Genomic DNA, 10,430 nt, shown 5'->3' on the forward strand with positions numbered 1-10,430 from the left:
GTGCTTTTTTATTAAAAAAAAATTTGTATATATATAATGAGTTTTTTTTATTTTTTTTTAAGTAGGCTCCATGCCCAACGTGGGACTTGAACTCAGGACTCTGAGATCAAGAGTCACGTGCTCCACCAACTGGCCAGGTGCCCCCAAAGTGTGCATTTTTTTAAGGAGCGTAGGGGCCGAGGGAGCGGGAGAGAGAGAATCCCAAGTGGACTCTATCCCACCACCCAGATCACGACCTGAGCAGAAATCAAGTCTGATGCCTGGAGGGACTGAGCCACCCAAGGGCCCCCACAAAGTGTGCATTTTTAACTAGTGCACCCAACCCCAAATTGTTCCCAGGTCTACCCTCTCATCCAGACTGGACGCACCTTAAGGGCCAAGATGATATTTTACTCAGTGCTCAGCACAGGGCCCCGCCCAGAGCACAAGGTTAGGGAATGAATGATGCATGGATAAATACAAAGGATGGAGGGAAGGAAGGAAGGAAGGAGGGAAAGGAAGGTCCCCACCCCTCTCCACATTTCAGTGCCCTCCGCCCCAGCTCTATCACTTCCTCTTCAGCCCAACCTTTCCCAATCTCCCCTCCTCTTTACTCTCCTGGCTCTGTGTATCCTTCCCACAGAGTCTGGCAGCTGCTGATGTGGGCTCCTTTCCCGTCTCCCCTCCCCAGGGAAGGCGGTAGGGCCATGGGTTGACAAACAGTTATTAAGTACCTGCTGGGTGAGTCCCCTTCCCTGCCTTCAGGGCTGTTCTGCCCTCTGTATTCAGTGTAGGCAGGAAGAGGGGGAGGAAACTGGCATTTACGGTAGAATGAGGAGTGTCTTTTTTTTTTTTTAAGATTTATTTATTTATTTATTTGACAGAGAGAGACAGTGAGAGCAGGAACACAAGCAAGGGGAGTGGGAGAGGGAGAAGCAGGCCTCCCACTGAGCAGGGAGCCCGATGCAGGACTCGATTCCAGGACCCCGGGATCATGACCCGAGCCGAAGGCAGACGCCCAACGACTGAACCACCCAGGCGCCCGAGGAGTGTCTTGATGCCCACAAAAGGGGGAGACTGGGGAGCCAGGCTGATGTCCGAGGAGCTTCTGGCAGACCTTCTGATCATTTTTCCCTCCACATGGCCATCGTCATTATCATAGTCAATACTCGTGTTGCATTCACTAAGCTCCCTGCAGTGCTCTAACAATTCATTAGGGGCCTCACTAAGGACTGGCCTGAAGGGAGATTAGATTTATGGAATCTGTTTCAGTTCCTCAATCCCTTCTTTCCTATTTTTTTTTTTTTAAATTCTGACCCCTAAGCCAAGAACCGCCCTCCTCCTCTAGAGCGGAGTACCCCATCGCATCATGTTTTTGAGCCTGTCCAGGGAGGAAGGGGGACTTTTCCTCTATGCTCTTAGTTTCAGTCTTTAGGGGGCCTGTGAATTAAAGTGACAAAAGACAGATTAACAAGAGAAAAGGCAAAATTTAATGATGCATTTTTATTCATGTACCTAGGGAATTCACAGAAAAATGTGACTCAAAGAGGCAAGTAGAACGCAGGGCCTATATACTATCTTAGTAGGGGAAGGGAAGGAGAGAAAGGTACTTATGGGAAAACAGATGCCTTTTAGGAAAGATAAATGGACCCTTACCAGAATAGATGGGAGATATGAGTTTTGTGACATGCCTTGTAGGTGTGATGGCAACGTCTCTCCAGTGACAAGAGTCCATCTTTCCTGATTGCTCCCAGGGAAGGGGATTTATGACAATTGAATTCTTTTGAATTCTTTGGGAAGGCTCTACTTTTAGGCAGATAAGACTTTTCAGGAATTCAAATGGCTTCTGCTCAAAACAATTTTTATTCTGGACCCCTTTAGGCCTTGTTTAGGACAGCGTGCTGCTCTGAGGGCAGCACTAGAAGCTGGCTCCTCCTCTGCGGGACCAAACAAGGTGCCTGGCACATATAGCCACGGCGTGACTTCCAAAGTGTCTGTACTCGTCGTCAGCAGCCCCAGGTTCTCCTTCTGACTAACTCTTGGTAAGAACAAGGGTCCCATCACTGGCATTTAATGAGCACTTTTAATACACACTGAGCACTTGCCAAGGGCTTGCGCCTCTGGTCTGTGGCCTTGAGCTATTACTGAATTCCATCAGAGCTTAACACATATTTGAGAAAAGAATGAATGATTTAGTAGATGTTCTCCCTGGATATTTTTCAAACATGGCTAGAGCTCCTGCTAGACCCTGATATAAAATGACATCAACCCTAAAATAACTGGCTTTTGTGTTAAACTAAACATGCCAGACTATACCCAGAGACTTGAACCGCCAGTGAGAAATTCATCAGCTGCCTTCCGGCGGCAAACTGCAGAACCAAGAGGAAAAAATGTGAAGCCTAAGACCTCTCTGAAAAGCAAGAAAGTAGCAAGAGAAGGTTTCCAGATGCTTCCACAAGCAGAAGACCTCACTAAAAACATGGCAGTCGTTGGTGGGTCATTGTCTCCGCGGGGGTCGGGATTTGTATTTCTCTTTTACCGTTCTGCTTCCCACCCCAAATCAGGAAGGGCATGCCGTAAGAAGGCGCGCCCTAAGCAATTGTGGAATGAATTAATTCCAGGCCTGGATTTCCAAGTCTAAGATCTCCATGAACGCTGGAGATTGCACCGAGGGTCCACAGAAGCCCTGTGTTCGGAAGCAACTGGCGGTTGCATCCGAGAGCATCCTAAAAAAAAAAAAAAAAGACCCCAGTGGCAGCTGCAGGTGTGCACAGCGTGCGCTGAGTTGGAGGGATGAACACGCGCGGGATCCTGCCCTTTCTCCCCACTGGCTGCCCGCGCCAACTTCGGGGCCGAGTCTGAAACGATTCCGCGGCTCTCTCCCGTCTGCGGCTCACAGCCCTCGAAAAGCCTATTTAAAAAAAAAAAAAAAAAAAAAAAGACGTAATATGAATTGAAAAATGAGAGCACGGGGAGAAAAAAAAGTCACATTCATGGCCCGTACGGGGATCGAACCCGCGACCTTGGCGTTATTAGCACCACGCTCTAACCAACTGAGCTAACCGGCCATTTGGTGGCGAGGAAGCGCCGTCAGACCTACAAGGTCTCTGCGCCTACGCGGGGCCGGCAGTGGATCTCCTGGCTCCATTCCTGTTGGGGCCGTCGTCATCCCCGCTGCGATCCGTATTGGCCGGAAGAAAACACCGAGACTCTCTAAGGAAAAGGAGGTGGCTTCTCACAACGAATCGGAGGTTCTCACGGGGGAATGCAAATGATACCTGGGAGGCTTGGCTCGGGAATAGCATTTTCAAACGTTGCAACTCAATTCTATTTTTATTTATCTCCGAGAATCCTTCCAGCGTGGAAACTTTGTGTATCAAGAGCTTTTGGTGTGGCTAAATAAAGCTTAGAAAATGCAGAAAACCAGATAAAGAACAAAAGAACCACCGAATTCCCTCACTGCCCAAAAACAACGGCCGCTGGGGTCTTGGTATCTTTCCTGACAATCTTTTCTCACTGCACAGGTGTATTTAAAAAATGTATATTTGGCATTCAATTCAACCTCGTTAAAAGGAATATAATTTTTTATCTTTCTTTTTGTACTTAATAATACTCCAGCATTATCATATCCCTAAACAATTACAAATGTCATTTTAAATAGTTCCTCCGTGTTTCCTTTAGTGGGTAAGCCATTGCATCCTCACCGCCCCCCCCCTTTTTTTTAATGTCTGGAAAATGTCTTCATTTTGCCCTCTCTTGTTAACTAGGCCTTGAATAAATCATAAAACAGCTGCTGGGTGAGCAGTACCCGCTCCAAAGGGATAGTGTCTGTTTGTAAAAAAAAAAAAAGGAGTAAAATATATGCTGGAAAGACAAAACTCTTTTGCCCCATCTGTATGTCCCGGGGCCTCTTGGCCTCTGAGGCTCTGACGTCCTGTGCTGTGGTGGCAAATGCCCCAGGAGTAAGAGAAGGGAGCCCCAGCTTTCACACTGTCCATCCCTCTGGTCTGACCACTCAAAGCAAAACAGTGAACGTATCATCAGGGTCCCTTGTTGCAAACAGCAGAAGCCCAGTCTAGCTGAATCTTAACAGAACAGATATTATTGGAAGGAGGTTAGGTAGCTCACCCCACCACCAGGCAGGCTGTTGAACCAGATTTAGTCAACACACGCTCATTAAGCCTGGCAGTGCCCTGATCCCGGGGAATCAGCTGTGAGTAAAACAGACCTGGTCCCGTCCTCATGGAGCCTACAGTGTTAAAACACAGGTGTTAGTGTGAGTGGGGACACTTTGGTAAACCGTGCTGGGTTGAAAGGTCAGGCAGGTTTTTGAAGACTGGGACGCTTGACTGTGTTTCGAAGGACAAGAATGGACAAGTGTAGGCCAAAACAGGTGGAGCCCTCTGGGCAAAAGGGCCTGCCTGGGATGGCAGGCATCCCGTCCATTTTTCTTATAGCTGAATGTCCAGAGCCTAGTGCACCATCTGGAATAGTAGGCATTTAAGTAATAGGAATCAGAGGCGTATGGCTGGCTCAGTCAGTACAGCATGTGACTCTTGATCTTGAGGTCATGAGTTTGAGCCCCAGGATGGGGGGTAGATTGTACTTAAAATAAAAAGTAATAATAAATAGGAGTCAGATGGATGAATGAGCTAATTGCAAACACATTTTATTTTTTTTAAGATTTTATTTATTTATTTGACAGAGAGAGAGACAGCGAGAGAGGGAACACAAGCAGGGGAAGTGGGAGAGGGAGAAGCAGGCTTCCCGCTGAGCGGGGAGCCCGACGTGGGGCTCGATCCCAGGACCCTGGGATCATGACCTGAGCAGAAGGCAGATGCTTAACCGACTGAGCCACCCAGGCGCCCCTGCAAACACATTTTAAAACAAGTCAGATCGGGGCACCTGGGTGGCTCAGATGGTTAAGCGTCTGCCTTCGGCTCAGGTCATGATCCCAGAGTCCTGGGATCAAGCCCCGCATCGGGCTCCCTGCTGGGCCGGGAGCCTGCTTCTCCCTCTCTCTCTCTCTCTCTCTCTCTGACTCTCATGAATAAATAAATAAATAAAAAACATTAAAACAAGTCAGATCAAGTCATTTCTCTCTGTTCAAACCCTCCCCTTCTGGCCCAGCCCTGTTAAGGTTGCCAGATTTAGCAAATAATTTAGTATATGTCCCAGGCGACATTTGGAACAAAACCAGTATTAGTCGTTTATCTGAAATTCAGCTTTAACTGGGCATCCTGTACCTATCTGGCAACCCTACACCCAAAGTAATACCCATTTGAAAGTCCCCCCCCACCTGCTGCTCGCCGGCACAGCCCCATCACCCTCGGGCTCACCAGGCCCTGCTCCTCCCTTGGGGCTGCTGCACTTCTGCTCCCCCTTCCTGGATCCTCTTCCCCCGGACACTGCCAAGGCGCCCTCCCTCATGTCCGTGTGTCTCTGCCTAAATGTCACATATTCGGCGAGTGTTCCCTGACCGCCCCGCGCCCGCGCTCAGAATCCTTGCTTTTCCTGCTTTGTATTTCGTCCACAGTTTGCTTATTTCCTAACTGCAGGAGGGCGGCAACCTGTGTTTTGCACCCGCAGCTCCTAGAAGTGACCGGCACATAGTAGATGGTCGATCCGGGTTTGTCGAATGAAGCTCAGATCATCCATTAGAGGTCTAGCCCGGACACAAACCAGGCCGAATTCAAGGCTCGGTTCCTCAGTGGGCGGGCCCGAATCACCCGGCAGGTGGGCAGTGAGTGCGAGCCAGGCCAAGGCCGCCCAGAGGCGGGCCCGCGGTGGGGGAGACGTAGTGACCGAACGTAGACGGTAGGGGGCACCCGAGACCGACGCGTCGGCTGCGCACCTGGCGCCGGGGCTCCTCCCACACTGGGGCGGTACTGACGCCTCTGGACTCCTGCCAGTTCTCGCTCCATCTTACAGTTCTTGCAAGACAGACGAGTCCTAATTTTCGTTCTCTGAGTTAGGAAAACGCAGACTCATACATGATCAGCATTAAATGGTACAAAGTTATTGTTCAGGTTTTTAAATGTCTGAGGGGGGCTTTTTTATACGGTCCATTTGTTTAAACTCGTAAAATTTCTCATTCTGTTTATAAATTGGCAACTTCAGTGTGAAAATCAAGATATATTGTATTCTTTTCCTAGGGCTGCCTTAAACCACAAACGGGGGGAATCTAAGAGAAATTTATTCTCTCACCGTTTTGGTTGTGGCCTCCTTCCCCACGTTCATGGATCCCAAGTTCTTGGAGTAGTGCCTGGCACAGAATAGGTGTCCGATACAAATTTGTTGAATTAATGTTAAATCCATCGTGTGTTAAATTCAGTCTGTTGGACGTTTCGATTCTGAAACATGCCCTTCCATTCTGGTAACACTTCAGAGGAAGAATGTTTGTGAGGGAGATTTGATAATCTCCTCTCATCTTTTTCTGGAACACCATTCTTCCGAGGTCCAAACTCCGGGGTTGAATCTCTCCTTTTCTTCTCTTTTCTTTGGTCCAGGCCTATGTCTATTTCCTGAACAATTTCCTTGAACTATCTTCCAACCTTCTTTTATGTTTTGTGTTTTGACTTGGCGCCCTGGAGTGCAAAGGAGACAAGGAGACAAGGAGAGAGCAAAACACTTTAAATTTTGAAGCTGAATTCTTGCCAATTGATTCTGGGGGAAAAAAAAAAAAGGAAAGAAACGGGAGGGGATGGCACAGAAATAAAATGCTTCATTGTACAATATGTACTATGCCGAAGCTGTTAGACAACACAAAAGAAAAATAGACAAACAGAAAGATTTTTCAGATGTTGCTTCTGATTTGCTACAACAAATTGGTTGGTTCCAGAGACTTTTAAAGTCTTTTAAAAAAGACCGATGGCTTGGTCAGCGGAGCGCGTGACTCTTGATCTCAGGGTTTGTGAGTTCGAACCCCATGCTGGGTGTGGAGGTTACTCAAAAATAAAATCTTAAAAAAATAATTAAAAAAATAAAAAGTGTCCTTCCTTAAAGCACGTACATTAATCGCAAAGCTTTTACAAAGGTCTTGTTTAGATGTAAGAGAGCGTCAGAAGCACAGGGAGTTGGAAGTTGCAGATTTGGGTCCGAGCCCAGGATGGCCACTAGCAAGCGGGAGATCCTCTCTGGGTCTCCCACAACAGGCCACTTGGCCTCTACAACCTGTCAGTCTGCCCGTTTAATTCTTCCCTATCAAGGGTTAAAGTTTGTCCTGAATGCTCAATCATCATTAAAAATCAGGCTCGCCCTTGTCAGAACTCAAGGCTTGTTTCCTGAGTGAGTGGGCCCGAATCATCTGGCAGGAGATTAACAGCAGGTGACAGTTGATGATGCCTCTTGATCAGTCAAGAACGTTTCTTGAGCATCTGGGCAAAAATCAAGCGCTATTGTATAGTGCATCACAGACATTTGATTTAATTTGCACTAACACCCTTTGGAGTGGGTATTCCTAACCCCTTTTTACAGAAGTGAGAAAACAGTGGTCCTGTGATTTGGCTGGGGTCACCCGGTGTGATTCTCTCTTCTCTATCACTTTAACAGCTGAATTTTAATTCTTTGTATTCCCAAAGGGAGTTAGGAAACCTTTTCTTAAAACTTTATATCTGCTCTTCTGAATGCCTTTTTCTCAGAGATGTGCATAGACTCTCTCAGTTTGAAGTTGACTGTTTCTGCAGCCACATTACACATTACACTGTTATCTATCTCATTTATAGTGCTTGGTTACCTACCATGCTTCATGTAAATTTGAATGGCTAACGTTCTTCTTGCTCCTCTTTATCTCATAGCCCTGTTAGCTTAGTTTCCTTTGAGATGTTTATTATTTTCTAAAATGAATCTAATTTCTAATATCTTTAGGTTGATTTGTATGTGCCCACCTTACCAGTGTTAATACATTTGAAATTTCTGTCATCTCTAATTTTTCTAACTTCTGCCTACTTCCTGCTGGAACGCTTATTAAGATGCTCAGCAGCAGGAAACATATCTGCTGAACATGGCCTCATGGCTGAATCTCTTGACATTGGAAAATAGGGAAAAGTTAATGCTAGGATATGGGATGAACTGTCTGAGGACCAGTTTTAGAATGAATCAAAAAGTTTGAGTGGCTGTAGTGAGGTAGTGTTCGAGCGGTTTCAAGAGAGGAGCTCTAAGGTGCAGGTGGTTCCATTTCACAAGCATATTTTTTCTTTTTTTTAAGATTTATTTGAGAGAGAAAGAGAGCAAGTGCAAGCAAGCGGGGAGGAGGGGCAGAGGGAGAGAGAGTCCCTTTTCTTTTTGAAGTAGCATTTCCTAGTCTGTTTAGAATTAAATAAAGAATAAGGAATTCTCTGGGCCAGTGGTTCTCAAAATAGGGTCACTGGTACAGAAGCAGCATCACTTCAGATCCTGTTAGAGGGGCAAATTGTCAAGCCCCACCCCAGAATTACAGATGCAAAAACTTTGGGGGTCAGGCTTGGCAATCTAGGGTCAACAAATCACAGTCACCTGAAGGCAGGTGATTTTGGTGCTGCTAAAGCTTAAGAACCACTGCTCTAGGCAAAATCTTTCACAATTCCCCTTTTGTAAACTTCCTGCTAAGGTCCCCCAACGGTATCCTTTGATCTTCCATTCTGGAGGCCCTTTTCCTCCCTCTCTCCCAGGGCCTTCAGGTAAGAGGTGCATGCTGCACACCTGGGGGACCGGCTGGACCACCTGATGAGGGCTGATGCCCAGCAGTCCCTGCTTGCCTGGATAAGCACGCTGAAGCTGCGTCGACCCACGGTGGGCGCCTTGCTCCTCTGCAGGATGGTGACCAACCTGGTCTTTACAATTTCATTCCCCAGAGCCACAGTGAACTTGTCCACTATGAAAATGAGCAGAAAATTCCTCAGCCCATGGCCGTCAGGAACAGTGGGGCTGGGGCTCACCCGCCAAAGGCATTCACATGATCATCTATTTAACAGGTACTTGGTGACTATCCAGTAACACCCTCTGCCTGCCAGGGAGACAAAAGACAGGTGGGCAGCCCAAGGAACTTAGAACCAAAGTGAGTAGAAGAAACATATGAAAGAGACAGCAAGAGAAAGATAAATGTGACAAAGTCCCAAAATAAGAGAAAAGACCACAAGGAGTTAAGAAGGAAGAGATCAAATCCCAGTGGTCTGCAGGGGTTAGATGTAGCTTTTCAGAGCCAACAAAGATAGCACCATCAACAACAATAATACCAGCAATGTGGGTTTTTTTTTCAATTTATTTTGAGATAAAATTCACAAATTATTCTTAACCATTTAGTATGTACAACTTGGTAATTGTTGATAGACTTACAAAATTGTGTAACCACCACTATAATCTAATTCCAGAACATTGTCATCACCACAAAAAGAAACCCTGTCCTCATGAGCCGTCACGCCTCCTTCTCCACACCCCCAGGCCCTGGCAACCACTAATCCACTTTCTGTCTCTACGGATTTGCCCATTCTGGACATTTCCAATAAATGGAATCATACGATACACATGTGGCTTTTAGTGCCTGGCTTCTTTCATTTAGCATCATGTTTTTGAGACTGCTTAATGGGTACAGGGCTTCCTTCTGGGGTAACAGAGATCTTTTGGAACTAGATAGAGGTCATGGATGCACAACACTGTGAATGTACTAAATGTCACTCTTTAAAACAGTTAATTCTATGTTATATGAGTTTGACTCAGTTTTTTAAAAAGAAGTAAAAATATCAAAGTAGATACCTTTGATTTGGAAACTCCACTTTAGGAATTTCTCCTCTAGGTATACTTGGACATACAGGAAATAATGTATGTACAGGGTTGATCATTGCAGCATTGTTTGAAAGACCAGACTATTAGAGACAACCCAGATGTCCATCAGTAGGGGACCAATTAAATAGGGGATGGTGCAACCATGACACAGAATAGCCACCAAATATATAATATAATATAATATAATCCACCATACTATATTTTATATATCATTATATATTAAACTTAATAGCAAAAACATATTAAAATATCTATTTTATACAATAATTTAAATAAGTAATACGTTTGTAAAAATTATAATTTATAGGGGCGCCTGGGTGGCTCAGTCATTAAATGTCTGCCTTCGGCTCAGGTCATGATCTCAGGGTCCTGGGATCAAAGCCCGCATCAGGCTCCCTGCTCAGCAGGAAGCCTGCTTCTCCCTCTCCCACTCCCCCCTGCTTGTGTTCACTCTCTCACTGTGTCTCTCTGTCAAATAAATAAATAAAATTTTTAAAAAATTATAATTTATAGTAATTAAAATAATTAAATATATGTTAAATATATTAAAACATTATTTGAGGAAGAAAAAATAACTTGAAAACATAACTTTCTAAACCAAAATGATTTTGGGCACAAAGACTTTAAAGGAATATGGGATGGGCAAAGGGTTGGGCCAGAAGATTTCAGGTAGAGGGAGATTGTATATGGGG

At 45.6% G+C, this 10,430-nt stretch overlaps 1 non-coding gene across 1 annotated transcript; it reads right to left on the bottom strand.

Annotated features, from left to right (window-relative positions):
* Positions 1-2,973: 2,973 nt before the first annotated feature.
* TRNAI-AAU (transfer RNA isoleucine (anticodon AAU)) lies at positions 2,974-3,047 on the bottom strand. Its single transcript has one exon. It is a non-coding gene; the product is annotated as a tRNA-Ile (tRNA).
* Between the last annotated feature and the right edge of the window lie 7,383 nt (positions 3,048-10,430).

This window comes from Eumetopias jubatus, unplaced genomic scaffold, assembly GCF_037043125.1.
Source record: "Eumetopias jubatus isolate StellerSeaLion01/CBP00866 unplaced genomic scaffold, mEumJub1_p1.0 scaffold_7, whole genome shotgun sequence".
In the NCBI taxonomy this organism is placed as follows: Eukaryota; Metazoa; Chordata; class Mammalia; order Carnivora; family Otariidae; genus Eumetopias; species Eumetopias jubatus.